The 7,204-nt window shown below is 51.9% G+C and overlaps 1 long non-coding RNA gene across 1 annotated transcript; it reads left to right on the forward strand.

The window, feature by feature from the left end:
• The first annotated feature begins 6 nt into the window (after positions 1-6).
• On the forward strand, positions 7-4,848 carry LOC119955953. The gene is made up of 2 exons (XR_005458556.1): positions 7-145; positions 4,640-4,848. It is a non-coding gene; the product is annotated as an uncharacterized LOC119955953 (long non-coding RNA).
• Positions 4,849-7,204: the final 2,356 nt, after the last annotated feature.

A 7,204-nucleotide genomic window follows, 5' to 3' on the forward strand; every position in this document is an offset into this window, starting at 1 on the left:
GGCCCACGGTTCCGCTGACCGGAGCTCGTTGAGCAGTGTGCTCCGCGACCTGGTCAAACCCGGAGACGAAAACATCCGGGAAATGAACAAGAAACTGCAGAACATGTTGGAGGAGCAACTGACTAAAAACATGCACCTTCAGAAGGTACCGGGAGGGGGGGGAGCCTGGAGGGGCCTGGAGGGGGAGGGGGCCTGGAGGGGGAGGGGGCGGTGCCGGGGGGAGGTGGGAGCCTTGGACTCGGGGTCATTCTTCGTGAACTGCTCTAATCTAATCCTCTCACACCCTCACGGAAATGCACACCTCCCTCCCTCGCTCTACTAGCCCTCCCTGTTCTCCTCCCCCCCCCCCCCCCCCCCCCCCCGCCCTCCCACAGCCTCCCTCAGAGTGACTTTGGGAGAGAGGAGAGGAGGGTGTCCTGGGATAGATGACAGGATTAAACCCCCTTCGATCTCCGCGACTGACTGCACTTTGATGAAGACGGGATGTGCAGCCTGTCGTGTTTGGTACACTGGTCTAACACTGGCTGCAACTGGATGCAGTTTAGATCAGAAAGATACTCCAGACCTTGAAGTTAGTTTAATCAGGTTTATTGAACTAATAGCACAGTTCGCACAGTTCTCTGTGAGTTCGACTCTCTGCTAACTGGTCTGGTTACTCTCTCTGACTGAACCAGAGTAGCTCTTAGCCACGTGGTGGGGGTGTGAGATTGTAACAACACCCTTGACTGACTCTCTCGATGTTCATCAGTGGAAAGAGGTGGAGTGTGAGTGTGTATATATATATATATATGTGTGTGGGTCAATTTCATGCTGCTGAAGTGTCTCCTTTGCCCTGGCTGGACGCATTGACTGGTCGCACAGTTAAGGACCATGTTTGCGATGTCCTGGCTGATCCTGGGCCAGTAGGGAGCCTGCCTGGCTCTCCGTCTGCACTTTTCCACACCCAGGCATCCCTCACGGATTTGACGGAGTACCAAGCTCTGCAGACTGTGTGGAATGGCAATCCTGTCCAGCTTGAGGAGGATACCATCAATCACCGTCAGGTCGTCCTTTACATTGAAAGATTGAGGGCACTGCCCTTTCTGCCAACCATTGGCGAGGTGGTGCATAACACGCTGCAAGAGGGGGTCTTTGGCTGTCTCCTCCCGGAAACGAATCACCTTCTCATCAGACGCCGGGAGGGTGCTAGCACACAGCTGCACCTGTGACTCAACCTGTGACTGAATCTGCTGGATAACGTTCAGTGGTTCACTCGGCAATGTGAGGGAGGGGGACAATGCATCAGCGATGATGGAGTGGGACAATGCATCAGCGATGATGGAGTGGGACAATGCATCAGCGATGATGGAGTGGGACAATGCATCAGCGATGATTAGCTCCTTGCCAGGCGTGTACACTAAGTCAAAGTCGTACCTTCTGAGTTTGAGGAGGATGCGCTGAAACCGAGGCGTCCTGTCGTTCAGGTCCTTGTGGATAATGTGGACCAGAGGCCTGTGATCCATCTCGACAGCGAATGTCTGCAGGCCGTAGACATAGTCGTGAAACTTGAGAATGCCAGTGAGAAGACCCAGGCCTTCCTTCTGTATTTGCGCACACCTGGTTTCGGTGGGCGTCATGGCCCTCGATGCGTCAGCTACCTGTGCCCAGGATGAAGTGTCATCGCGTTGAAGCAGCACCGCACCGATGCCATCCTGGCTCAGGTCTGTTGAGATTTTCGTTTCCCTGTCTGGGTTGCAAAATGCCAAGACGGGTGGAGTGGTGAGCTTGGCTTTCAGCTCCAACCACGCTGCCTGATAGGCCGCCTTCCACTCGAAGGCAGTGGGCTTTTTCACCAGGTTTCGTGGGGCCGTGGTGTGTGAGGCCTGGTTTGGGATGAACTTGCCCAGAAAATTGACCATGCCCAGGAAGCGCAGCACCGCCTTCTTGTCTTCAGGGACCTTCATGGCTTCGATGGCCTTGACCTTGTCTGTGTCCGGGTGCACGCCCTGCTGAGAGATCTGGTCACCTCGGAACTTGAGTGTCGACATGTCAAAGCAACATTTGGCCCTGTTCAGCTTCAGGCCGTTGTCATGGACACGGCGGAATACCTGCTGGAGACGGGAAACCTGCTCCTCAGGGGTTGTGGACCATATGATGACGTTGTCCACGTACACACGAATCCCTTCAATGCCCTCCATCATCTGCTCCATGATGCGATGGAAGATCTCCGATGCCGAGACAATGCTAAAGGCACACGGTTACAGCAGTACCTGCCAAACGGTGTGTTGAAGGTGCAGAGCCTCCTGCTGGACTCATCCAGCTGGATTTGCCAGAATCCATGTGACGCATCTAACCTGGTGAAGAAACGTGCGTGTGCCATCTCACTGGTGAGTTCCTCCCGCTTCGGGATGGGGTAGTCTTCACACATTATATTCTTATTGAGATCCTTGGGATCAATGCAGATGTGCAGGTCCCCCGAAGGCTTTCTAACACACACCATCGAGCTGACCCAGTCAGTCGGTTCGGTTACCGTGGAAATGATGCCCTTTTGCTGAAGATCCTTGAGCTGTGCCTTCCGGCGCTCCCTCAGCGGAGCCGGGACCCGGCGTGGGGCATGGACCACTGGCTTGGCATCAGGTCGCAGCAGGATCTTGTATCGATATGGCAGCGTTCCCATCCCGTCAAACACATCCGGATACTGAGCGAGGATATCGTCAATGCCGGCCTGAAGATCCACATTGGAGGATGTCGGTGTGTAAACCCGCTGCCCGAGGTTCAGCTGCTGCAGGTCTGCACGCCAAGGGATGCCCTGTCCGGCTTGACAACTTCAAACCTTAGCTGTGCATGGGTGCCCCGGTTGGAGAGGAGTAGATGGCAGGATCCCAGTGCCGTGATGGCATTACCGCTGTAGTCCAGGAGCTGGCAGGCTGCTGGAAGGACCTTGGGGGGCTTCTTGATGCGTTTGAAGTCTGCCTGTGAGAGGAGGTTGGTAGAAGCCCCTGGGTCCAGCTTAAACTGGATGGAGCAGCGATTGACCTGCATCACCGCCGCCATTCGTCCGAATCCACAGCGAGGATGGACTGAATGTGAGATGAGTTAGGTGTGGCATGGTCACGTGTGGTAATGATGCCCACACAGTGGGCGGAGTCCAGGCTGTCTCCCTCTGCATCCGTTGTGCTGCCAGGATTAGAATCCTGTAATCGGTGTTGCACATTCTGGACGCGCTGTCGTTGGAATTGGGAGCGCTGGCCCCTGACTGGTGGTGCAGACCTGCACAAGGCTGCATAGTATCCAGGCTTCCCGCAGTTTAAACATCGCCTGCCTCTTCCATGGCAATGTTTCTTTAAGTGGGCGTTGCCGCAGTTCGGGCACGTCATGACATCGACGTTGTGACGCGGTGTACGGTGCACATGCGCAGTGTGGGTGTCGGCCGCTTCGTTACCCCGTTCGCATCGCGCATGCGTGGGGCTCTGGGAAAAGCGCGCAAAATGGCCGCTTTCATCAATGCTGAGGCACTGCATCCGGGAGATGACCTGCACACACTCTGCCTCGTGGGAGGCAAGTTTCTCATTTTCAGCCGGTTTGTACTGGGCATTGCGATTTTTGGCGTGCTCATGCACTGTGCATCTTTCAATCGCGACTGGCAGGGTCATATGCTTGATTTTCAGTAGCCGCTCTCTCAGAGGATCAGAGTGAACTCCAAACACGATTTGGTCTCTGATCATGGAGTCAGCAATATCACCAAAGTTGCAGGACAGCGGCAGCAGGCGGAGAGGCTAGTTCAGAAGGAGTTGAAAGATTCATCTTAACCTTGTAGACGCTGTTTGAATATGTAGCGCTCGAAGATTTCATTGGTGTCCACTTCACAGTGACTTTCGAACTTGTCCAGAACGGTCTGAAACTGTGTCTTGTCCTGGCCTTCGGTGAAGATAAACGAGTTTAAGAGTTCGATGGCTTGATCACCCGCTGTTGAGAGGAGAAGCGCGATCTTCCTGGCATCAGACACACCCTCGAGGTCTGAGGCTTCGATGTTCAGCAGAAACTTTTGCCTGAATATCAGCCAGTTGGCACTGAGATTGCTGGAGGTCCTGAGCTGGTGAGGAGCCTGAATCTTCTCCATGGGGCCGGGATACATTCGCTGGTCGTCACGGAACGGACTGAGGTAAACCACCTTAAATTAGAAGTCTCGTATCATGTCGTGTTAGGTACACTGGTCTAACACTGGCTGCAACTGGATGCAGTTTAAATCCGAAAGTACTCCAGACCTTGAAGTTAGTTCAATCAGGTTTATTGAACTAATACAGAGTTAGCACAGTTCTCTGTGAGTTCGAATCTCTGCTAACCTCAGTGTGGTTACTCTGACTGAACCAGACTAGCTCTTAGCCACGTGGTGGGGGTGTGAGATTGTAACAACACCCTTGACTGACTCTCTAGGGGTGGAGCGTGGGTCTTTTATAGTCGGATCCCACCCCTGCGTGTCCTGCCTGCTTATTGGTCGTGTCCTGTTCTCTGTGTCCATTCGCTGCTTGTCTGTATATCATTATGTATATGTGCGTGTGTGCCTGCATATCATGACACAGCTTCTTGAGTAATTCTCTCTCTATCTCTCCTTCTCCTTCTCCCTCTATACCTCTTTCCCCCCCCCCCCCCTTCCCCCCAGGATTTGGAGGTACTTTCACAGGAGTTAGTGAGAATCAGCAAGACTCACGCAGTCACTAACGAGGTGGAGGGGATACCCGAGCACAGCTGAAGGGGCTACCGAGCCGGGAATCAATTGTCGCCTCCTGACCAGTTGATGGAGAGTGCGGAGCTGTATATAGTGTCTGTGTGTGTGTATATAAATATATATATATAAAGTATATATATGTATAAAGCAGTATGTTATTGCCTGTACTTCCGAGGGCACAGGCCACTTTTCCATTCATCCTCCTCGACTCCTGCCCACCTCACTGCAGCCTTCCATGTTCAAACGGAGTATTCCCTCTACACTGTCCCCATCAAACACTCCCAGGACAGGTACAGCACGGGGTTAGATACAGAGTAAAGCTCCCTCTACACTGTCCCCATCAAACACTCCCAGGACAGGTACAGCACGGGGTTAGATACAGAGTAAAGCTCCCTCTACACTGTCCCCATCAAACACTCCCAGGACAGGTACAGCACGGGGTTAGATACAGAGTAAAGCTCCCTCTACACTTTCCCCATCCCAGGACAGGTACAGCACGGGGTTAGATACAGAGTAAAGCTCCCTCCACACTGTCCCCATCAAACACATCCCAGGACAGGTACAGCATGGGGTTAGATACAGAGTAAAGCTCCCTCTGCTGTTACGACACCCTGGGCCAGTGCACGGTCAATTCCAGCCCCATATGCCCAGAGTCACAACACAAATGAATTAAGCAATAATTTTGGTTAAAAATATCCAAAACGTTTGACCCTTGGCAGCCCAATAATTACAGTCGCCAGGTTTGTAAGTTTAAACACAATTACTGTTTATTTATAACAAGAACTATCGTGGGGAAAATACAGCTGGTTACCTATCACCTGAGCCCCATTCCCACTTTGACTGCCCCACCCTCTACCAACACACAAGACAGACAAACACAGAAGGGTGGAAGGGGGTGAAGAATAATAAGGGTGAACGTCAAAAGATAAAGAGTCTTTGCTTCAGGTGGTCATTGTTCACAATGTCCTCACGGCAAGCTTGCTGATTAAAGTCTCTGGTTTACAGCCGGTATTTGTGTTCCTTGTCGAATCATTCATTCAGGGTCCCTGTAGCTTAGACAATGCCATGCTCCTCGGCTGCAGGCTTTCTGCAGAGACACCTTTTTTTCTCATCAATCTGGGCCTTCACCTCGAGGTTCACATTTAGGCCTCCAACTTTCTGGAGAGGGAATTGGTCGGTTCTGGATTCGGCCTCTGCAGTGATTCGTCCAGGCGCTCTGCCAGCTCAGAAACACAGTCTTTCTGGAGAGGGACGGAACGGAGAGGACGGCTCTTCCCAAACCCGAGCCTTGGGACTCTGGAAAAAACATTCCAGTGGAATCTGATCCAATCACCACCTGTTACTGGGCAGAGCTCAACCTTTTGGACCAATTCATTGACCACTTCAGGCAAATCAATCAAACCGAGTCGCAGCCAATCTCTGTCATTAGTGTCAATCAGTCTACAGCTCCAGATTGAACCAGCACAGTGATCTCTCCTGCTGCTGAAATCCTCTGCTTGAATTAAAGGCACAGGCCACTTCTCTTAAAGACACAGGTCCATTAATCATCCGTGGATCAATAATGTAACAGCAAAAATAAAAGGGGGAAATAAGGGAATAAACAGAAAGCATCCTTACATGGAAGACAAACCACAAACCCATATCCATCCAAACCAACCTCACGGTACAAGTTCCCTTCCTCTCTTGTGGGCAGCACAGTGGTTAGCACAGTTGCTTCACAGCTCCAGGGTCCCAGGTTCGATTCCCTGCTTGGGTCACTGTGCGGAGTCTGCACGTTCCCCCCCGTGTCTGCGTGGGTTTCCTCCGGGTGCTCCGGTTTCCTCCCACACTCCAGAGATATGCGGGTTAGGTGGATTGGCCGTGCTAAATTGCCCTTAGTGTCCACAAAATGTTAAGTGAGGGTTACGGGGATAGGGTAGATACGTGGGTTTCAGTAGGGTGCACTTTGTAAGGGCCGGTGCAGACTCAATGGGCCGAATGGCCTCCTTCTGTGCTCTAAAATCTATGATTCTACATTGGTAACACGTTAGCCCTCATGTGTGATGAAGCATCTGCAATCACGTTATGCTTCCCAGGGATGTGCACAATTTTAACATTGGACCGTTATAATAATAAACTCCAATGGAAAAACCTCCGGGTTTTAAACTTCGCTATAAATGCAAGTGGTCTGTGTAAAGCAAGCTTTGTTGATTGCCATGTCGGACGCATACTACACAACAAAGTGCTGAAGGGTTAGTAGCAAGGCTAACGCTTCCCTTTCAATGATGGAACTTCGTTTGACACAGATGTAGTTTGTTGAAAAGATAGCTCATTGGCCTTTCTATTCCTGCATTACGTCTTGTAGCAGCACTGCCCCCAACCCTCACCTCACTGGCATCTGTGGCCATTTTAAAATGGTTTGGAAAAGTCCAGGGTGGTCAGTATCGACCGGTCTGTCCACTAACATAGCCGGCAATCGCTCACACCCTACTGTGGACCACAGAGGGTTTGCTTGTTTCT

The sequence above is a fragment of the Scyliorhinus canicula genome, chromosome 21 (assembly GCF_902713615.1).
Source record: "Scyliorhinus canicula chromosome 21, sScyCan1.1, whole genome shotgun sequence".
NCBI lineage: Eukaryota > Metazoa > Chordata > Chondrichthyes > Carcharhiniformes > Scyliorhinidae > Scyliorhinus > Scyliorhinus canicula.